Raw genomic sequence first — 24,741 nt, forward strand, 5'->3', positions numbered from 1 at the left:
ATATTAGGTCCTGCAAACAATATATCCCTTGTACTCACTCATTAATGTGTAAGATATGAAATGTTGACTAGTATATGACACTAAAATAACAACTGCACTTAACCTTTGCACACCTTATTTGTAGTTGTTATGTGGTACTGTAGATATTAGGCTAACAATGCTGTTTTAAAATAGTTTGGTTGCACAAAAATTTAAAAAGAGGTGAAAACATCATGAGCTTCGGACTCTGAATCTAAATTAACTATGAAACACCAAAGTATATGGAGGTCTTGCCAATATTAAGATCCTAGACACCAAATTTGGACATCAAAACAGAGACTTTGTTTCTCTTTGCCAGATTTTACCTCATTTCAGGACTGTGTGGGAGTGTCAAAGTGCTTAATTGACTCTCCCGTTGCACCTGGACACACATTGTACAGTTTAGTGACAGATTTCCTCGGCAGTATAGTTCTTATTGTTCACATTATGTTCTGTGGATTAGCCAGAGTAACTGAAAAATTGTTTCTGGGAAAATGCTGTTGTCCAAGATTTCACATCACAACTCCATTCACCTCCATTTTACTGGGATGATGGCAAAAATAAAATGGATAACTCAAAAAACAACAACAAAAAAACAACTATCTACAGCAGCTAGATACCACTACAGGTAAGAAAGAAAATGTTTTGTTGCAATTTGCTTTAACTGACAAAACTGTTTACTGCTACACTGAGTTTGGAAACCTCATTTCTAGCTAAGCTCTGTCCAACTTCAAACCTGAGCAGCGGCGTAATCAGCCAGGATAATTGAAAGCACCTGTGTGTGTGTGTGCGTGTGTGTGGGTGTGTGTGCGCAGAGCATTTAAATAATTCAATAAGTCGAACTCTTTTCCAAGAAGGTAACAGTGGATGTGTCCAGCACAAGTTTATTGTTGCATGAGCTTCACTACAATTGCACCATACACAAAAGAGACGTGTCATATCATATCATGTCGTTGTTTGAAAGTTGCTCATCTCCATTTTCACTGATTCCCAACATTACCAGTGGTTTTATTTGTGTGTGTTTATTTATCATTAATTCCAGTCCAATGTTTCTGTTAATTTAATGTTAGACAATAAATTACAATTTTCATGTTAGTTTGTGTTTGTCACAATGTTAGATTTTGTTGAAGGGCTTCAGTCTCGGGGCCTGTTCTTCAAACGTGGCTTGACTAATCAGACTAAAATAATCCTGTGAATTCTCATCCAGTTAATTTGATTCTTTGAATGCAGTTTGAGGATTGATTTGTTAATCCTGGATGAAGTTATCATAAATAACAAAGGCTTAATGAGTCAAGAACCCCCCCAGCATGCACTGGGGTAATAGATTAATGGACATAAATCTCATTTTATGTGTGTTTCTGCATTGTTACTGCTGTTCTACATTGTGCTCCACAATGTTTCCACTGTTTCCACACTTTCATCACTGTTAAACAATTAGTGTTAGTGTTAATCATAAGCCTGCCATGACAATGAAACCTTACTAAAAACTAAACTAAAAGAGAGGTCTTTATTGCATAGACATATTTCAACATAGTGAGTTGTGTAGTTTATCATTAAATACATATTAGTGATCAAATGTCAAATTAAATGTCTTATGTTCTGGCTTCACTGGTCTTGCAAGTCTGAATCTTTTAGGTGAGTTAATGTCTTTTTGCTCAGAGTATCCCTGTGTAAATTTGGATTGATTCCTTTTTAGTGTACAAACTTTCATACAGTTTTATATTTTATCATGTATAAGTAAAGATAACTATTTATTATGTAAATTAAATGGAGATAACTACACCAATAGATCCTAATGATTTATCAATAACCTGCATGTTCTCATCTAAAATCATAATTATATCAACATTCATTTAATCAAAAAAGAAAGTGAGACATCTGTATCTGAAAATGAGTTTGTGTATGGGGTTCACCCTAAAATGTTTCAGTGATGATCCAGGTAACTGTCAATAAGCCTGCACTTTAGCAGGTTTGGGTTTAAGGACTTGTTGCTATGACAACAGTTCCAGATTAATTTTAAAACAGCTTTGAAAAACCTAAAAATCCAGACACATGTCAAATTTTTAACTTTCTAATCTGGATAACCTAGGTATCTACGTACAAAGAATGGGGCCCTGCTGTGATGTGTTTCTATTTTGAGAGTGTTTTGTGACGGTGGGGTAGATTGTCTAACAAATCAGTGATAGTGACTGACAACAGGTGTGAATCATTAGGTGCACCAAGCAGTGAGTCACTGTCAATTTGAGGCAGAAAGGATAAAACTGTTCTGTAGTAAATGTCATTCTGTCTGTGCGTGTGTGCCCATAGAAAATTGTGATTGTGTGCAGTAACAGAAAGTCTACATCAGTGTTGTTCTAGTTGCTTTGAAAGCTTTGAATCAGTCTAACTCACTCTGTAGTAACCAGTTAGATGAGGCTGAGAAGGTAAAAGGCCAGTCACTGATAAGGTAGAATGAGTGAGGGAAGAGTTAATAGCTGCTTGCTGTCAGGCTGCATTTAATTTATATGTTTGTTTTTATTCAGTTATCTGTTGAATTTCCCAAGGTTAATTTTCACCGCTGTTTCATTAATATCTTTGCTAATAAACATCACCTTTTTGGTATTCTTCCACACACCTGCCGCCTCAATATTTCTTTTAAAGTTTTCCAACATCCTCTGCTCTTTATATGAGATGGCGGCACTACAATCAACATGATATAGTTTTAATTCTTGGCCTAAAAATACACTGCGCTGTTGTTTTAAACCTCAAATCAAGTGATCACTGTCACCTTGGTTACAGTAATAGCAAGAAACAATTTGTAACCATTGTTGACATCACAGATTTGAGTCCTTTTTTGGGGGGGGGAACGAAACCCATAAATTATCTCACAAACTCCCAACAAATGTACATGTTGTGAATAAAAGAAATAAAAAAAACATCCATGTCTCCATCGCAGTTCACTCATCTTTTTGGTGCAACATGTTGACTGAAAGTCAGATCAGGAGCTCCCTGTGAGAGAATATACAGTTGTCTAACTTGAATGAACTGGAATCAGCAGAAGCAAATTGGTGAAATTGTTAAAATATTGAATTTGATACAAAGAAAATATGATAAAACAGTTGGTGAAGGTCCAGAGTGATTAATTACTCCCTGAATCAGGAGGCCGCTTGCTCAGTGTGATACAAGACATCCTGTTGAGTAATATACTATAGATGAGTGGATGTGTTCAACTTGAAAGTGCACCACGCTGGGCAATAATATCTTGTCTTCTCCCTGTTAATTCTGTTTTGATCAAAAACATAAGAGGTTAATTTGGCTGACTGGCAAGACCGGCCGGTCATTTTATTTCCAATCAAATTAGTTGGGTGATTTTTTTTGCTTTCAGGCTCACTAATTTTTGTTGTTCTTTGACACACAGTGAAGACTATTAGACAGAATTCACCTACAGAGGTAATCAAATCAATGACTAACAAGAAAAATGTAGAGAATTTAATCATTTTTATATCAATATTCAGTAATTCTTCAGCCTGCAGTAATTTGGCAAACAGTAAAAGCCTTTGACAAATCACTCCCGAGTCTGTCAGCTCAGGCTGTACCTCGTTGCTCTTAGGAAGTTGGAGTCTGAGTGAAAACAGTTGGCTAGGGCTGCTGCAGACGCCTCATGGCTGCTGAGTCTGTGCTGAGCACAGTGAGCCCCATGCATCCTAGCCCACTTCGCCTCAGGGCTCTCATCATTAGCAGGGAGCTGGGTGTGTTGTATGGGAATAGAAATGAGTTCACTGAAAAGTCAGGAGTTCCCCCCCTTCCTCCCCTTCACCCAAACCCAGCTCTGACCCTGTGTTGGAACTCTCCTCTCAGTTCTCCGTTGCATAGTTTTCACTCAAAAGAAATCCCAATCCACTCCAATTCTCAGTCCATTTGATATCTTTCCCTTTCTTCATGTCTTAAGTCTTTGTTTCCATTATCGTCTCGTTACATTCCAGTGTGTGCACTATTCGAAGTAGTCTCTCCAGTCAAACTGGGTCATTTTGTAACTGAGTTCTTTTTGCCCCTTTGACACTTGAAAGATGTTTAAATCCTACAGATGCAAGTCCAAATCTCTCAAAGAAAAATGCATTTAGATTGTTAAATTCCTTTGCTATTTTTTCATGTCATGCTTTAATCATTTTAGATGACCTCCAACTTTACAGTCAGACTGAATGTCAATTGTTGGTTCAGATATATTAAAGGAAAATAGGTTCTATGCCGCCGCTCCGCCCCTGTTACGCTGCCTGCATCTACCCTTGGCACTGTGAGTGGTAGTGGTTGCTCAGTTTTGGATTTACAGCTCTGCAGTCCCACAGATTGGTCTGTCTAAACCAAGCCTGCTCTTTGAAGAAGACCCATAAAGCTGACCAAATGCTGCCACTTATTCTCAGTAATTAAAACAAGCTGGAATGGAGAAAAGTCCTTAAATTATCAGAGGCTAGGCAAGATGCAAGCCTCACACACAGCCTCGTACTTCAGGGGGGTCGTAACTATTGACATCCCCAAAACAGATTGCATGTGCGAGGAGTTTTGCACCAAGACAGAAACCTTTAAGAGGTATAGTCCTGAAAGCTCTCCCCACGCCATATGTATTGTAAATTCAGGGTGGGCTTCCATACAAGTCCAACAACGTGCCACTAGGCTAAGATAACGCTACAGGCAGTAAATCAAACCAAAGCAATCCATAATGTGAAAGTGAATTAATTAGCCTTTTAGAGACAACTTAAAATGATCTATCACTGAAGATTTAACCTTATTTACTGTGTGTAATTTAGCAAGCGTCAGGGGTAAGAGAGGCTAGGGAACTATAGCAGAGATTGCCAATATAAGTTGTAATGATGTACATGATATAGCACTAATAAATAAGCATATTGGTACATACTGTAATGTGAATCATCTCCCTTGTATTATTATCACTGAACTCCAATAGTCGTCAACCAGCCTATGTGGTTTGAACAATAATGAGAAGCGGGATGCGGGTCATGAGTTCAAATGGCCTGTTGTGTGTTGACCCGCGAGCTGGCAAAGTAATGAGTATCTAGATGATGAGGATACACATGCACACCCGCACACTCACGCACGCACAGCCAGTCTCTGATGCTGTCTGACAGTAAGCTGGCAGGGTTGGCCCATTTATTATGCGTCTGAAACTGGCGGTGAAAGAATCAGTCACAGGAGAAGTGAATGTTTTTATCATTTGGCCAAGATGAAGCGTTACATTTTTTTTTATGTTTATGTCATTTATGTCATTGCTCAGGTCTTGACCACAATTGACTACAGTATGTGATTCAAAATGCTAGTTATACATGCAACAGTCAATGGTTTGGTGACTACGTGATGCACTGACCTTGTCAAAGAATGATGAGCAGAATCATTTTCTCCACTTCATGCACTGACCTTGTTTTATCTGTGCTCTTGTAGTCCCTTGGTCCAGATTCCTTGTAGATAACACTGATTTACATAAAGGCTTTGTTTAGAAAGTCTGTTTTAAAATGCTTTTAGAATACTGATGCGAGGAGTTAATACACAATGAATATTCATGATTACAAAAAAAAGCTTCTACACAATTGAGCAGAAAAAATACAGTCCTTGATTACATCAATTGTTGGGTATGTTGCAGTACACTATGGTCAGGTTAATGACTTGATGTTCTCCTCTGCAGGTCTTTGTTTTTTTCTTAAAGGTTTCAGCTCTTTTAAAGATCTACAAATTGCACTCAGGAGATCACTGACCATAAAAAATAATTATTCCCATAGAAGAAGCTAAATAATTTAATCCCAGAAAAAAGTGCTCACTGAGATATTGCTTTTAATTGCACGGTGAAACTGAGTAGCCAGCAATTCCATCAGGTTGTGCTCTCTTAACAGATGGGCAGGCGTGATGAAAAAGACCCTTTTAATTAGTCTGTCTGAAGAGGTTTCTTCATAACCGACAGCCCCCTCTACATTTAAGTTTCAGTGGCCACCAGGCAGGCTCTTAGCTGGCTCCCAGCAGCAACCATCTGGTGGACAGCAGAACCGTGGCTACAGGGTGGCTCCTCTCTCCGCTGAGTCGACACATAGCCCAAGGACGCAAGCAAAATGCTTGTGCTGAAAGGTCCCTACACCGTTTAATCTGGTACCTTTGTGTTCTGCATGGGGATCAGGGGTCAAACTAACAAACTACACATCAATGTATGTAACATTGCAGAGGTAGGTCAGACAGGATGTGATAGTAGCTAGTGCTAAATTGAGTTAATTAGCTGTGTTGACATGTGTTAACTATGTAGCACTCAGTCATATTGAAACCTTACCTGCAAGATTTAAATGTTTAAATAATTTAAATGAGATTTATAATATGACTTTTTAACCTGATTGAATTTTTATTATTCCAAATGGTTCTCAAGTGACCCTTTAGTAGTAAAAGAATATACTAGGATTACCACCTGGGGGATTGCATTTCAAAAGGCTGTGTGGGAGATCAGCATCAGCAGATTGTAGGACACATTTTAGAGTGTGATTGTAAAGCATCTTCTTTCAGCTTGGATGATTTCACATTCACTTGACTATGATTGGCAAGTCATTGATCTTCCATCCCGTCCCTTTTTGTGGCTAGATCCTGCATGTTTAAATTGCAAGAACATTGCATTTCTGAAGATTTCTGTCTTTTCTTTTTTTGAAACTGTAATTCATAAAATGCAATGGCTAATGTGGTTTCAGGTCTGTGTTATGGCTACTGATAAGATGAATTGGATTTCCTAAAACTCATTGGATAGCAGAATTATGTGTGTTACTCTCCCTTTTCACCAGAATGAACCATTTTCTTGTTGAGAGGGGGCGTTTGATCTGATGCATAAGGGTTTCTGAGAAGCAATCAAAGCCCAGAGAAATCAAACTGTCCACCTCTGTGAAAATGGGCTTTTTTCTGCACACAAACAAACCTTCAAGTGTGAGAAATCCTTCTAAAGCAACATCTCAAACAAAATATAGTCTTTTGATTTGTTTTCTTACTTTGGAATTGGAAAAACAAATTGAGGTGTTGTGTGCAGGCCTCAGAAACAGTAGATGTGGCAACAAATTGCCAGAAATGAAAATACAATGATAACTGTCTTTGTATCTGTATGATGATGTGAAATGCTCTAATTAGATGGATATTACAACTTTGAAGAGACTTGATTCAGTATATACACCATCAAAAAAAGAAGCAAGGTGTACAGCAAAGCTTGTTGCACACTAAATCACACAGCATCTGAACTTAATTGCGATCCATACAGTATGTGAATGAAAATCTATGCTTTGAGGACTGTGTTTGTCACAATTGGTGCTATTTTCTCCTTTTCAATGGAAGAAATGCAAGAAATTGCAATGTAATTGGTATTTAGCAGTACTGCTGGAAGATATTTTGATGTTCCGCCCACTCCTTTTTGTATTTGACATTTACTTTACCTCATTGTGATACCACTAGTATCGCATTCACAGTTTGCATGTTTACCGTGACTAAAAAAATATAATCAAACTAGTCATGGTCCAGCCTCTGGGTTAATCCACCAATCATACAAAGCCTTGTTCTATCCACCATGCTTTTGTGTGCTCCTCACTCACACCTTTTGATTAGGTGTGCTGTTTTCATTTACACATGTAGATGATGATGATTATAGATGTAAGGTGTTTTTTCTTCCTGGGGCGTTTCCATTGCAGCACTAAGGGGCCCCTTCATTGTCTCAGTGAGATACAGTGCATTGTCTCATCAGACAGTTTCATAAACACCACAGTGGTGACAGCCCAAACGCCGTCTTTGTATTCCCTCTCAGTCTCCCAGATTAGAGCTTGATTGGTGCAGGTTGCTGACAGGAGGCTGTCAGTAGTTGTGATGTCTGAAGTGGAGTATGTGCAAGTGAAGAGGTTAATTACACAACATTTAAGACCCTTCTTTGCCTCACCATTCATACTGCAGCCAATCACATCCAAGACACTCGCTAATCAAACGTAGGCTGGCAGCTCCGCGCCGTGGCAACAGTTGCCGTGATGGCGGCTTGTCTGGCAGGGAGCGCGCGTCCTGCTGTTTGCCTATTTGAGTTGGTTGGCAGGCTTTTACAATCCCCCCTCTCTTTTACTGCTATTCATTCATAGCCAAAAAAGGTGGAGAATAAATTTGTTCTCTGAATTACTGATGTACTGGATCATTCTTACTCGTGTCGGATTTGTGCCTCATTAAAGCTGGCAATTATGTCAAAATAGAAACCATTTGTCTACTATTCAAATAAACAATGTAGAAAAATACTATTTCAGATGCCTTAGAAAGAGCTACATAAGATATATTGCCCTTAAAATATCTGATATTAAATTTTAAAAAAGCATTTTGTTGCCACTTGTTGCCACCTTTACAATAATTTCCATATTTTACAAATAATGTTTAAAATATTCTTTTTCCTTATTTACTTCAATCATTCAGTTCTGATTTCACAGTCAGCTACTGCATTAGACAAATTAGAAACAGATGAAGCATACCAAGGTTCAGTTTCACTTCTGAGTGACAAACTTTGAAAGTCGACCACAGCCACGATGAGGTATGGCATTCTCACCCGGCCCCCCTCATGTGCTGACATTTCAACATGAAGACCCTCGTCCACAGGTCGAAACATATGGCTGCCAGCAGTCGCTCCACGTCAACAACGTCGTCTCTGCTGCCTGAGCTCACAACTACAGCTTTCATCTAGTTCACTTTAAAGTATGACCCCTTTGACCTGTCAGAGAGAGACACATCTACTCCCCTCACACCCCAACTGTAGGACCTCTCACCACTGTGGTAATGAGGAGGGCTAACAGCTTGGTTTTGTGGACAAGACTGACAGAGATTATGAGCAAACAAGGAAGAAACTAGACTTCATACAGTTGTAGAGGTCCATGCTATCTTCTGAAAATAGTATATGTCAGTCTTGCCTTCCAGTTAGAGCTGGGCAATATATCAAATTCATTTAATTAATTTTGTTTTTGCAAGATGTGTAAAATGTCTAAATCATGAAAACCGAGTTATTACAATATGCACAAAAAGGATTTTTTTAGTCAAAAAGGAACATAGCTGATAGCTGCTACATTATCCATTTTGAGTCACGACAGGCTTTGTCACACTACATGCGCACACCTGCTGCAGTTTACGGCAGGCTACTGTCGTGACTCCAGGTGGCTAGCTGTCTCTGGCTAACTTGGTGTGAATTTAAAGATTGCATCTATGAGAGTGAAAGATTGAAGTGAAATGACTCTGCACACTAGTTTGCACTCTAAGTTTGTGTTTGTTGACGAGGTATCATCTCTGGATTAAGGGCTGGGAGCTAATGCTAGCTAGCAGCAGTCAGCAGATATCAAGCTGATGTGTCTAGAAGCACAAACAACAGCAGGTCCATTATAAAGGTGACTTTTCTGCCCTGCCTGTACTGAAATGGATTATTCAACTAGATGACCGTGCTCTAGTTGAAGCATCTGTTACTGACAGTCAATAGCTGTGTGGGATAACCTGTATTTTATGTATAATGATGGCAGTCTTGCAGGTGCTGCAGGTATTTCATTATTCTTGCACAATTATCCAAAAAAATATGATGTTTCAGTCCGAGTGTGAAACAATTGAGATTTTATTTTTTGACCATATTGCCCCGCCCTACTTCCAGTGATGCAAAGTCATTGCACGTGTATGTTTGCAAAGATCTTTGGATATCAAAAGATTCATGGCTGGCCTTTATACTACATGAGGCCACTGTTAATTATTTTCTTTTATAGTTATATTGTTTTGTGGAGCCCCATATGGAGGATGGTATAGTTATGCAGATTCCCAAAGGTATTAAGATCATAGAGACTAGCAATCAACCTCCTTTTTTATGATCAGTATCATAGAATAGAATCATTTGTTTGGTTAGTTGACATATAGCAAGAGGCGGCTTATAACAAAGTGCATGCTTTTTGTTTTGTAGTATGGTACAGGAAAATAATTTGACTTTGGCCCTTTTTGTTACAATAATGAAACTGGATGCAAAACCCATCTGAGGATAGAACAAAACATAATGTCCTTGACAACGCTCAGCCTCTTTTTTTGCCGAAAGAAGCAACAAGACATTGTTCAAAATAGCAGCAGTGAGATTATTTCTGGTGCCAATTTCCCCAAGGTAACGTTCATTGTGTTTTTAGTATATGTTGTTCCATAGCAACAGAGATGAAATGGTTTTATTGATTTGCTCAGGAGCAAATTAGGCCTCACCCGGGAGTATCCATGCGATTCACTCTGCTCTGCCTCCGTTGCGGTATGAACAACCATCAACAGATATTTCTTCCTCCTCTTTAATTACCATTGGTTACCTGAATGGCATGGCACACAGACAGAGCTGCCCTCGTAATTAACTGTCAGCTGTTTTAAGGCACAGCTCATTGATTAGGTCATGATTGCTAATAGGACGTGAAATCCTGCTGCATTCTCAATTGATATAGACTACAATGAATGGTAGTTTTAAATTGGCGTCAGACCTCAGAGTTAAGTACTTTAATAGGCAAAAATTACACATTTGACATTTTTACTTAAACAACCTTTACTTTCACTGACTTTTACAAAGCAATTACTTTGTGATATATATGCTTTAGGTTGTACTGTCATGCTGTTTATGATTATGCAACTGTAATCCCTTTTTGTTTGCAATTCCGTTTCTTGAGATGCAGTTGGCTTACATGAAGCTTTCAGGCTTTATATTGTGTCTTACTGTCCAAATTGGTTACTGTGACTGCAAACTGCAGTGTTACTTTGTCAGTCTAGGTTTGCATTTTGGAGGGATGTGTTGTGAGTGGATTAAGAGGGTGGTTGTTAGATAAATTATTACTACTTGTCCCCACATAAGCACTTGTGTCATGTCCTGTCTTTGTAATTCCATAAACGTATTATTTTTGGTTTTAACTCATTTTGTTTTAGAAGAAACAGATAATTTAAACAGCTTTTCACACAGATTTTATATGTGTAAATTGTATTTCCTATTACAAGGAGACACTATTCACTACAGTGTGCAGTAAACAAGATCCTCTTGTGACAAGGACAGCTCCAAAAATGCTTCTGGTAATACAAAGTGTGGGTGAAAATGCAAATTAGCTGTTGATTAAGTGCCCTCTAATAATGAAAAAACGTTGACCTAGAGTGTTGCACTTAAAAAAAATAATTTTCACATAGTTTGATTAAATACAAAAAAATAACGAGATATACAACAATTGTTAGTCTGCTGGTATCCTTTGCAAGTAGCCACTAAGTTAGGTTTGAATTTAGCAGTTGCACATTGAATATCCGATCTCAGCATGTTGTTTCTTTGTTCATTCATGATCATTGATCTTCTCTCTGGGAATGTGACTAGTCTGGATGAACAGGTGGGCTCATGCCTACAGGCATGTGAACTCAAGGCCTCAGCCGCTCCACCATCCAGACTTTGTGCTCGGGAGACTTTTGGCGGACGTGTGGCAGTCCCTCCTCCTCCTTCCATCTCTGCAGCTCCCCAAACACAGTTGTTCATGAATATGGATGGCAGGCAAGACTCCCTGGCATCATTAATGTGCCACAAGCCCATATAAATCACATCACCATAAAACCTCCAAATGCTCTGATAAAGAAGGTAACACGATAACAACTGGCGGAAGTCAAGAAGACGAACAATACTTGAGAAGAGAAACACACTGTGGGTTCTTGGTTAGTTGCTTGTTCTACACTTTGATTTGGTCTGTCGTAACACTGCAGTTGTTGTTATGTAGTAGTGTTAACAGCCTAAAACGGCTCATGTGACAAGAGTGAATGCAGTTACTTGCAGACACAGTTTATCTTGGCTGAGATGTTGACAGGCACTCATGCACAGCTGCAATAGACTATAACCCTTAGAAGACTGTCCCTTCTCAGCATGGGGAAGAAAAGCTCTGACATCTTTTTAGATTGAAAGATGAGTGCACACGCTGAACTCCCAGTATCCCCTTTTGATAAACTACTGTAGAACATGTATGCAGGGTTTGCTGCAAGATGTTTGAGAATGATGAAAACTGAATGGTCTACAAACTACGATAAAATTGGATCTCACACAAAAAATGTAAAAGATCGATGGGGCATATTCTAAGTTAAATAGCCAGTTTCTAAATTTAAATCGAGTTTTAAATGGTGACCTGTACATTTACAGTGTGTTTGTTTAAACTAATTTGACAAGAAACTGTTTTAAAAAACAAAAATGCATATTTTATCCTCTTTGTCTCTCTGTGGGAAGAAGAAAAGAATAGAAGAGTAAAAGCAAAATACTTTTAAATGGCACAATCAGCAGCTGGACTCTGCACTGAGGACATTTTCACAATCTGTTGGTGGCCAGCTCTCTCCTCTCTCTTGTCCTTTTTGACAAAGCCACACACAGCCACGAAACATGGACAAATGCTTGGTGTGTATTGTTGCCTGTTAAAAGACCTTCTAACCATCTGGAGTGTTCTTGAATAATAACCACAATGACTTCGGTTTGTGACACGCATGAACATGCCATGTGTATCCTTAAGATATGTTCAGAGCAACAATAGCGCTGCATCAAAAAATTCAAGCTCCTCCTCAAGAGAGACGACTGCAGGGACCAAACACAGTCATCTGGCGAAAGTTGAGCCAGAATGAACTTGCAGAGCAACATCATCTGGCAGTGCACTAAACTGGTCAAGGAAATATGTCAGAAGCACAGCAGATATGATATTTTGTAGCATGTAGCATCATGCTAATTATACTGTTTATCATAGAGTAACTGAGAGTTGTAAAACCCTGCCTCAAAAGAGTATAAACTGTTGTGCAGTGTCTTTGCATCTGACAAGCCTTCGAACCAGACTTCCAGGTTTAATTTTCATCTTCTCACCCATACCTGTAGCAACACACTCATGACACCCACGATCACCTCTACATGAACATACTTTTTGTTTTTAGGTTTTCAAGCTTTGAAGAATTGGTTAGTTAAATCACTGCAGGTCACTTGGACTACATAGTACCATTATTTCTGGCTCATGTTGTCTCATGTTGTGTTACACATTTTGTCAAAATTTGGGGATTTCTATTTTTTCTACTCTAAATATTACAGTATGAACTCTAAATAGCAAACCTTAACTCACTGTTTGTAAAATTGCACATACTGTAAGTATTAGGTCACTATGAAACATTACAGAAAAATATGTAGAGCTAATCCTTTAGGTGCTGCAAATTTTTTATGGACATGGAACTTCAGGCGGACTAATTCTCTGCAACACAACAGAGAACACAGTGGTGTGCCAGATTTATTTATTTATTTTTCATGACAATGCACCCCTGCAAACATCAAACAGGTCCCCATATACAAAAAGGAGGCTTTTTGACGCTTTGAGTTAGACTTTTTGCCGTGTTTGATGAGTGAGTCTTCCCCCCGAAATCCACACATGAATATGGAGTAGCAGGGCCTCAATGAGGCAGGCAGGCTTCTCTTCAGAGCAACTTCAGACAAGGTTCCTTGCAGGGGGTCTGGAGTGGATTCTTGGGGGCACCACAATGCCAACCTACTTCACAGACCTGGCTTTTGTTTTTGGAGAGGAACCAAGCAAAATTTTTAGCTTTCACCCTGCAAAGGCAAAGCATGGATAAATATTTTGAAGCATATCTATAAGGAGAATAGCGGAATGGTGTTTTAGCTTTGTGCTAGAACCTACCAATAGCAATGCATTGAGTACTATACTTCTATATGTTCATACATGATTCAAATGCACAGTACTGTTCTCTCCATCCTTATCAAAGACCTATTAGGAATTATTCAGTAGGGTTGTACATGATTGAACATGGGACTGCAACACTGTTTGATCTATCAAGAGATAAAATTCATACATACAAGTGGAATATGTGTTTCCTCAGCTGTCCTTCGTTTGCATTTTTAAAATACAATACGCATTGTTCTGTCATACAAGTAACCGTTTTATAGATTTTCAGCTCTATAACATGAACCTGAAACCTAACTTAAACAGTCAAACAACACTCAAACAGTGACAGATATGGGACAGAACAATTATCCCTGAAACATCAGAGCTCCATAAAATTGCAAAGGAAATGCTGAATAGAATTCCAATTTTATCGTCAAATGTGTTATTGTAACCCAAGTAAAAGAAGTATCAGAGCTGTGATGTAAAATTCATTATGCAGTGTTAAATGGCTACAAACTGGAATTCAAAAGCTTGTATTACAATATATTATTGCATGTAAGATATTCATTCTTTAAATTTCTGTTGAGCTGCTCCTCTGTAATGAAAAAAAAGAGAATAGCTAATTATTTATGCTATAAATCAGCTGGAAAACCGATGATTAATGTTTTATTTTGATGCAGCAATTCTTTTGTCGCTTTAGTTTCATGTCTGATCAGGCTCTGATTTCCTCAGGGACTTAACACACCAGCAAATCAACCATTTAGAGCTGTGGAAATCCGGGTGAATTTGCTGAAAACGATAGCCTGTAACTCAATTAAGACAACTTCGAGCAATGCACACCCACTTCGTACTGAATTAGATTAACAGTAGCCGAATGCTGATATTAACCAAGTGATGTAATTACAACCACAGGTTGGGTGCTAAAGCAATTATAAAGCTGAGTGAATATTCCCAAATCAGATTAGGATGGTGAACTCCAACCCCTCTGCATTGAATAAGACATAATTTATCTATAAAGAGCATGGCTACACCTCCCTTTGCCTTTGACTTTGTCTTTCACAGGAAGATTAAGATGCAGAGATCTTTCACTGACATCCACTTAAACCTTCCTTTGTCATAACATCACCTCTCAGTCTATATCTCATTCAATAAATAATATTCCAGCTCTTTTTTTTTTTTTTTTTTTTACCTATTCAGACATAGATCTGGTCTACGTTTATCCATTTCCCATTGAAGCTGCACAACACAGATTTTAGCAGAAAACTTGACTAAATCCTAAACTGTACTACATTTAGGAAAAAGCAAAACACCTAACACATTAAGTAGTTAATTATTAATTTCATATTTTTTAGGAGTGAGCAATTTCTCCTAGACAAGGTGAGCAAAGTCTTGTGTTGGCCCCTTCAACACAGGTCATTATTATTGCCCTAGGTCAGGATTATGGAAAAGCTAATGCAAAGATATGCAACGGGATGGAGATCTGGATGGAGGAAGGTTGAGCTCAGATTGACTCCTTAATGTAATTACACCCACTCAGGGGAGAGAAGGAGACAGAAGTGGGCTGGGGATTTAAGAGAGGGATCTGACAGCCTCACAATAGCGAGCAGAGGAGTGTCAGCAGACCTGTCTCTCAGGGTTGAGGGTCGGCCTCATGGCCCCAGGCCAGGCACAAGAGATTAAAACATCCTGGCCGTAGGGCCTGGAAACAGCACACCCAAACACAGGACGTAGGGGCAAGAATTAGAATAATAGGATGGAGGATGATGCATATAATTCATTGTTATTCCAGTGCTCTACCTTTGCTTTACGTGCGTTCACTTGGGTTGACTCCCACACGAATCCTGCAGTCTGTTTTTGTTGCACTAAATTTAAGCAACATTTGTGAATGTGATAGGGAGTGATTGATGCATAATGTTTCGCAAGACTTTGAGAAAAGCTCGTTATTTCTGTCAGGTGTGATTTCCAGCATAGACAATGTGGCTTTCACTTCTTGACATGCAATCACAGAATGGATTGCCCACTCTAGAGTTGGCACTCCCTCACACAGAGAAAGAAAGAGAAGGGGGGAAAGAAAGGCCCTTTGATGAAAGGACTGAACCCAGCCCCCCACTCGCACTCTCTCCCTCCCTCTTATTCTTCCTTGCCCTGTGGAGTTAATCTGGCAAAGAGGAGGCAGCATCAGCCAATTTACACAAGCAGCAGCAGCTTTTTTTTTTTTTTTGTGCCGTGCCTTCTCTTTCGCTCGCATTGCCTGTTTCTCCACCCCTATCCACCTCTCTGTTCTTTGTGTGTACTCTTGTTTGCCCATGTCTGTGTGCACGGTGTCTGTGTTATTCTCCATGCATTGGGCGGTGGAATAATATCAAGTACAGTAAGGTGAAAGACAGTCCAACCCCTGAGGCTGGCAACACCTGCCTCATACAAGCTGTGCAGCGGAGCTGTCATGGCACAGGTATCACCACCTACCTTCACCCATCCTCATGTACCCACTTATTGTGCAGTCTGTCGGCTCTAATGCCCGCCTACCTCTACTTTTCTTTTGTTTGTCTCCATTCTGTCGTCATTCCGATAAAGCCTTCTGTAGGTGCCTTTGAACAAAAGAGAAGAAAACGGATTAAGAGTTCTCCATGATTGAGCCCCACCCTCCCACCTCCCTTAACACATACGCATACACACACACACATCCCTTTTGGGCACCTATGCATATCAGAATCAGCTGTGCCCCCGGAAAAGAGGAAAACAATGGACAAAACATGTTTTAATTACCAGCAGGGCTTGGATGGCAGTAAAATGAATAGCTTGAATGATGCTGCGTGTTTTATCCACATCATGGTGGATGAAAGTAGGTGTTAATCAACAGTGTTTACCCTGTCCATCACTGTGTCCGAACAGTAATTACCTAAACACAAAGTATGGTTTTTGTTTTGCAATGGTATTAGTCATGCTGGTGTGAGACGCTTGTTTCTGCTTCCTGCTGTAATGTGTTCAATAAATCCTCCAGACATACTGATCCTCTTGCAGTTTGGAAGCGAATCCAAACATTGTGGCCCATCAATTTTTCTCCACCAGGCTTGCCCAGATCAATTAAATCAAAGTTCCTCTCAGCCGGACGTTAATTATTTAATGAATGGCATCTGGACCTGGTGTGGCTGTGCATGCATCCGAGCCGTGATGGGAATGGGAACTGGAGGGATATAGGATGTTATTTGTCATGATTGCCCAAATCTATAATATTTTTTCATATTCATACATATTTCATATGTAGAGGGATTTTTCTGCTGCAGTATTATGGTAGCAGGATAGCAACCAACCATTGTTGGTTGCCCAGGAGACTTAGAGGTGAGATTCATTTCTAAATTGAATTCAGGTATCAGTGTTTTATAAGTCATTGTGCAGATTTTCTGTGCTCTCTGCTGTTTTAAGGAGGAAAATGGAATTATTTGTCATTGCCAATGACAACCAAGAAAATGCATGATTGCCAGAGACAAATATGCTTCTGCTGGATGTCAACATGGCACCAGTTATTAGAAAATTACAATCTTTTACACCAGTGTCAGTGTTCCTCTCTTTTGAATTTTTAGGCTCACCTCTCCAGAGCTTTTGGTCAAAGGTGAAGGAGACTAGTCTCATCCTAATTTACACAATGATGCATCAGCACTTTGCGTGCCCCAGGTCAATATAAGTCTGCCAGCACCTTGTGCAGCCTGTCAGAGTCAATAGACTGGTTGACATGACATGTCCTGCACCAGTGATTGAATTACTGGCCATTTGTCTGCCATGATTGTCTTGCTGTCATATCATAGTTAATCTTGTTGTGGGTGCTGTCTGTCATATCTTCATCAGATGTGACAAAGGACTAAAAGAACATTTTGCTGTGTTATTGTGATTTTCTTTTGTTATAGGATTCCATATATCCCTTTTAAGACCAATTTAAATTCCTCCTCTTCATTTATTTCAATAAGGAACTTGAAAATCTTTGTCTACCTCAAATGCCTTCATCTTTTCATCCTGTCTGTAAAATTTAATTGACACCCACAGTATAAACCACAAAATAACACTATTCAGCAATGTTCAGTAAAGAAGAAAATTCAGCTTTCTAATTCCTTATTTGTGTTTTGTAATGCATGTGTCTCCCATTAGACACATGCATTGTGCTACAAGTGTCTATAGTAGAAATAGCTAGTCTAATTAGATCTTTGTAAAATTAAGCCAGTGCTAGTTGTCCATCTTGAACAGATGTGATTATGATTTTCTGATTAAAAAATCACTCTGTTGCTCCACACCTACTCCACCCACAGAATCACATTGCCAGAAGAGTTTCTGCAGCTCTGCAACAAGGTAGGCTCATCAAAATGTTCATATACAGCATGTTGCATCATAACTGTGTAGCATTGCATGCACACAGTATTTACGTAATATATACTGTATATTCATATGCTTGAGCTGCTGCACTGCATTTTCAGCAAATTAATTACCAGCTATATGCGGTATGTAGTAATTACCATGGAGGAGTGGCGCGGACTGAATTACGATTAGTATGAGTAAATAAATAAAGAGTCACTGGGGATGTCAAGTGAAAGGAATGCTCCCAGAATGGCTGACATTCAAAGTAAACTGGGGTGTTGGCCTAAGATAAACAAAACTATTGATACATTCAAAATGTGTTCATTCCAAGCTGTCCACTAATGTGGAATAACTTGAAGTGGTCTAGAAGATATCACAGCCATTACTTGTTATAAAATGTATTTACATTTCATAACAAATACACAGGATTGATTGCTTAGTAATGGCACTTGCTGAGACTTTAAATACATTTTGTGGCCAACAAAGAGTTAATGTTGCTTTTGTCCTCTCACATTCATGACTTTACACTCCAACAATACTGAGACAAACCATAGTATTGTTAATAATTCAGAGACGGTGGAATATGCATGCTTTTTCTCTCATAGACTACTTAAGATGCACAGACTGAGACTCTTCAAATATTGATTTTCACCCTCTCTCCAATCCAACCTCCGATTTAGCCCTTCCTGTGACATATGAAACAAAGGAGTGTGAAAAGGTAGTTAGGCTACAATAGTAAGTACTTTTTTGCCCAGGATTTGCATTGGTTCCAACATAACAAGATGGTAATTTTGTGGCATTCTGCAATATAAAAACACATAAATTCCATCTAGCAGGATTAAGCAACTCACTAATCTATCTACAGTAACTGTCTCGCATGTGTAAATTTATTTTTACAGCCTGTCAGACTGAAGCAAGATGCTCGATGGCACAACTTCAGAGGAACTCCGTGGTGGTTGTAATTCATCTGCTGCAGTTTTCAAAACCTCATAGTTCACCTTGCTCCTCTGATCTGGACCTGGCCTGGCACGTATTATTTAACAGGGAGATGAATGGCCGATTGGGCGTTGCTCATGTGTCATGGCGTAAGTCATGATAAATAATAGGAACAGACTGACAGGACACAGGACAGTAAAGAGTAGAGATATCAACATCAACACAGGCTCCACCAACCGCAATGTAATTTTGTAAGTCGTTAAATCACTGCCAGAGAAATATGAGTCCAAGGTTATTGAGCGCAGCGTGAGTGATGGAGACTTGGAGTGGTCCACAAGGCTCAAGTTGCTGCGGAAATGAGATTTAACACTGTGTCATCTCATAGACCTTAGCCAAGCAGAGAGGGAAAAAAATTCAGAGTGGAACTGAATTGTATCTGTTGATGTGATGCTTGAGCTGTTTACTGAATTATATTGGTTGGAATTATGGACTGAAATTTTATCTGAAAATGAATCAGCACAATAACGCTTTGTCAGTGTTACATATCCTCCGCAGCAGGGCTTCTTTATTTACAAGGATGTTGTGTTTGTTCTGATGGACAGTACCAATCTACTACATAATGGAGGAGGAGAAAGGCAAGGAGAGCTGAGGGTGATATGGGTTGAAGATGTGAGACAGAGGGAGATATGTGGGGTACATCATCCAATTTGTGATGGACCAGATGCTGTACCCTCAAGCGAGGTATTTTACCCCAAACGGTACCTGTTTAAAAACTCCATCTGTTGAAATGGGCCCTGGAATATGTCAGCAGTAGCTGAAGGCTCTCTTGCTGTGCTCGAGCTGGCTGTCTGGCTCTGAGGATCATGTGCTGTCAGCTGTACCCCATGGGCTGAGAGAGGGAGAGAGGTGCTGCTATGGCAGTCTGACAGCAGGGCTATGGCAGCCGCAGCCTGTACCATCTCTCTAAGAACCCAAGAGGGGGAAGAAGGGGGGCAGAGGAAAAAAGAGAGAGAGAGATTCTATCATAACATGGAGCCCATGTTGTTGAATGTCAGTGTGGTGGGGAGATTGCAAATCACCTCTTCCTCTGAATGTCACAAAAGGTGCCATATGCATACAGCTGCAACACTGAGTGTCTTGGATGAAAAAGTAATGGTCAGCAAGCATATGGACAGATGTTTCACCGGCTGATCTGATGCAAGAGAAAAGCAAAGTCAATAAGTTCACCATCCATAGGAGTTATACAGCTGGGGAAAAAAAATTGTGTATGTGCCTGCACATGTGTATGTATTCAAATTTGCCTACAAGTTTTGAATTGTTTTTTGGGCTTGCCTTTCAATGTGGTTATGAGGTTACAGTAATTCAGAGAGCAGGAGCCCTGCAGCTCCCTCAAAGGATGCCTCAGGCATAGTCTCATATTGTATGATGATTTGAGCACTTGTAAACTGTGCAGTAAATGGAAGTAAGTCCCTACTTAGAATTACAACTATTTAATGCACATAGTTTTTGTAAGTTTTGTGTATTACCTTGATGTTTTCTTGATATTTGTTCTTCTCTAAGCTTAACAGCAAGCCGAGATTGAATATTTGATTTATTGCCTTTAATCATATACCTTCAAATTAAGGTGTGGTTAAAAGCCCAAATATTAGTCATCTCATGATAATACTTGCTTCTCTTGTGGAAGACCTAAAGGTGAGGCTGAAACAAGAACCAGTCTGTTCAGTAACTCCAGATTCAGAAAAAGCGCTACTGACTGATCACATTCACAGCACATGCCTCCAAGCATACTCCCTCTGCACTGGGAGGCAAAACATTGCCTGCAATTTTCCATCCAGTCTTATTCAATTTAGCCTCGCAATTTCACTCTGGTTCAAAATGTCCATCTTTATAAAAGTATACGGATGCAGCTTCACCAGCTAATGCCCATCTCCTCACATGTGTCAAGTGAAATAGCTGCATAGGTGGGGTAAAAATGTGGTTTCCTCCCCATAGCTGTGGGGTGTATAATCTGTAGCTGTGGATATGCTGGGGTTCGGTGTTGTCCCACAGTGATCCAAGGCTAAGACTGTCCACTAGGGATCTCCACAGGAGCCAGATATCTGTGTCCTCTATCTGCTCTTAGAGGACATTTATACTCCCTCCAGCAAAAACTCTAATATGATTCATTTGCAAATGAGGTTAAGCAGAAGGATAAAACCCAAAGATTGCACAGTGTCTATATTTTACTTTCATTTTGTCAGAGTAAAGGTTTGGTTAAAAGTTTCATGATTCATTTTAAACACTTCCTCTCATTAGAAGTAGTTTTCCCACCTGCAGCGGTCTGTGTGTATATGTATGTGTGTGTGGAAATAATCAATCCCCATAGCAGTAATCAATGGGGGGAGAAGTATGCAGTAATTTAGTTAATTAAAAGCTGGGGGGCATTAGACAAAACTGGGCGTTAGATCTCCATTTTAGAGGTGGCATAATTATGTGCTATACTTTGTAAAATGGCTGATAGGGATTTCCTGCCCAGGCAAGAGAAATGAATATTCATCAGGCATTGTTAAATGGTGTTTGTAGACATATTACCACTTCGGGAGATTTACTCTTGCTCTTCAGTTACTCATCCGAAGAAGCATTAGTGAAAAACCATTCCAAGGGCTGCGGTGTTAAATGCAGCATTGTGCGTGCATGTTAGCAACTGAGTACTGTAGACATTCAAACAACAAGACATGAGAGATACTCGAGCTAGGTGGCAACCATTCTGGCAAGGAAAAAAAGACCAATTAGCAGTAATCTGTTGAAGCTAAGTGGACTTAGAGTGAAAGCCCAAATCAAATAGGAACACGAGGGATGAATTCTCTCTAATTTGAAGTCATTTTGATGGGCAACCTGAGCATGGTGGAGCATATGGCAGACAATTCAGCTGTGTTTTGATAGTGTTCATAAACAGAGACCATTGCCATGCTTCATTTCAACCCAAGTGCACATTGCTAAAGACAAATGCAGCATAGAAAGATAAGGGGGTGTAAATTGGTCTGTAATTGCATTCTCAGGGGAAAAACCTGAACACAAATCTTGTCCCATATGCACTTGCAACACCTACACATATGTGCATGTTGTCTGCACAATTTGCATTTGAGCAATTTTATGCAAATGTACGTTCAAATACACCAGAAATACACACTTTGTTACATTTTGTGTTTTGTTTGTCTAGAGATTGTGGATATGCATACTAACTGACAGTGTCTGCCTTTAAAGGGGACATATCATGCTTTTTGTGAATTTCTGTTATTTTTGTATTGTTATGATTTTAAGTATCTATGCTGAACACGGTCAAAGGTCCAAATCTTTAGGTGAACATCTGTAAAAATGCTCTCTGAAAGTCAAAAGCCCAGACTTCAGCCTGCCCCGACCACTTGATTTGCAATGTTACCTTTATTTCCTCCTCATGATGACATCAGATTGTTCATGCATGCCCACAAACGGCCGTTCGTTGGCTGCCTTTGTCGCTGAGGTTGCTGCTAAGGTTCGGATCAGATTCAGGCACGAACATGTACGAATGTATTTGAGAAGTTTCCATTTCTAGTAAAGATCGAGAAAAAGAAGTATGATTTGAAAGTCTGTTGATAAAAATCATTTGTATGTTCTTATTACAACACTTTCAGTGAGAAATCTGATGAATGTTCATAGTCATATAGAATCATGTCTGTTTTATAGTAACCCCCTTATGGAACCTTTAATTCAATTAGACCTGGTTTTGACACAATTTCAACTGGATCAGGTTGTGGAATTGACTTGGACTCAACTAATAAGGCCTTATTTACAGCTCTAACTTTTAACAGTTATGACAGTTATGTGACAGTTTAACCGCATAGATGGCTAGTTATAAACATTTACACCAATGAGCATACAGATGTGCACTAAAAGCTGTTTCTATGACTGAGTCAGGATGTTCCCTCTCAATAAGAGGAGCAGAGAGCCGCAGGGCATGCTAGTGTGGCTCCACATGTGGCTGTCACTCTCCCTTTGAAAGGTCCATAAAACATGATGATATTGTATGGTTCCTCCGCCTGTTCATGAGCTGACAAGCTAACAGCACTGATGAGGTCTGCAGAAATCTATGTCACGAAAACTAAGGTGAATTTTAATTTCCTGCTATAATCATCCATCTTGATTCTTTCAACATAGGCTCTTGTAATTATGTCATATTCCTTGTTCGTCTCCGTATGTACAGATTTTTTAAAATTTATTTGGCATCAAGGGAGGGGCATCTGGACCACGACCGTATCTCCATGTCCTCACTCCACCCTGCTGTGAGGTACTTATATTATGTCTACTCTTATCACATCTCTGTCCTGGCAGGCCCGGCGCATCCACTTCGGCTTGATGCTGGGCTCAACCTGCTCCTCTAATGGAAGGAGGGGCGTTCCACACATGGTACAGTCCTGGTACAATGTTTTAATTAAAAGACCTGCTTCAGAGGAGGGAGGCTCACAGGGTGAGAGGTGGACCATGGGGTGAGAGACATCTGCCCTCACAAGCACATAGACAGATGGACACCTTTGTGAAGTCTGTTAATGGTAATTAATATGAAGATGAGAATGTTTTATTAGTGTCCTGAAGTATTAAAGTGTGTGATGGACAGGTCTTAAAGGATAAGGCTAGTAATATTCTATATTTTTCTTATTGTAAACAAATCCCCAAAAAAGGACCAAAACCAACAATGTGTTAGTCCGTCTCTTAATACTTCAGACTTCCCTACCCTGTTTTTGGCCCCAAGCCCATTAATTTCTACTGCCAACCAGGAGTAACGTTTGTTCAGACTATTTTCATCCCTCATGTTCCTAGTATTTATGGCAGCAGGACGGTTGATGTTTGATTGGCCAAAATAAACTACATGTTCATTGTAATGAAGGAACGTGTCACCCAGTAAAACGCTATGGCTCACTGATTGTTTGTAATCATTTTTAGGCAACAATGGAGATGTATGGCACAGTGGAATAAGCTGTATCAGGCTTCTAAGCAACAAACTCATTGTTGCTTGTGGTCTTGTTATGGTATTTGTTGACAATAAGAAAAATATGAATATATAGTATAAATAAGTATTTGATAAATAAAATAAATACATAAAATATCACTTATCTCTTTAAGTGTATAACGTTCCTGAGACTATATCTGCCTCTGAGGGCTGGAGGTGTATTGCAGTTTTGCGTTAAAGTGGTAAAATGCTCTTTGAGTTACCATCAACTCTTCAAATTAATCTGTTTCACCAGCAGATCTATTCATTTTAAATGACCGACTTCATGGATCCGACAAGATTATGCCGATTTTTCCACTTATTTCAATTTCAATCAAATATTAATAATGCTTTTCATGACAGCATATAGTTGTCCATTTAAAATTATAATCACGCAAGGAAATAAGACAATATTTAGCGATAATAGTGTTTTTCCTGTTTATGATGTAAAACATATATGGTGATATTATCTCATTGTTATTTCATGAGATCTTCAGATGAATTATAGATGATGTCCTCTGAGACCATGTGCCCTTGTGCCTACCCTTGTTATTAAGAGAATTCCAGATCATATCGGGCCAGCACGCTTCCTTTGGTGTCCTCCTGGAAAGTCTTTTTCAAAACTGGCCACTGATCCATCATGTTGCCTTAGTATTGCACATATTCTACATCATATATAATATTGTTTATTTTCTGCTCCTGTCTTCGGCAATATTTGTATTTGTCATTTTCTATACTGCTGTACTTAATGTTGCTGGATTTGTCTTCATAAGG

At 39.4% G+C, this 24,741-nt stretch overlaps 1 long non-coding RNA gene across 3 annotated transcripts in view; it reads left to right on the plus strand.

The window, feature by feature from the left end:
* Positions 1-431: 431 nt before the first annotated feature.
* LOC122998761 overlaps positions 432-24,741 on the plus strand; it is a 44,400-nt gene continuing 20,090 nt past the window's right edge. For all 3 annotated transcript variants that reach the window (XR_006407499.1, XR_006407501.1, XR_006407500.1), the window contains exon 1: positions 432-646. This is a non-coding gene — a long non-coding RNA (uncharacterized LOC122998761). The remainder of the gene's footprint in view (positions 647-24,741) is intronic.

Source organism: Thunnus albacares, chromosome 15 (assembly GCF_914725855.1).
Source record: "Thunnus albacares chromosome 15, fThuAlb1.1, whole genome shotgun sequence".
NCBI lineage: Eukaryota > Metazoa > Chordata > Actinopteri > Scombriformes > Scombridae > Thunnus > Thunnus albacares.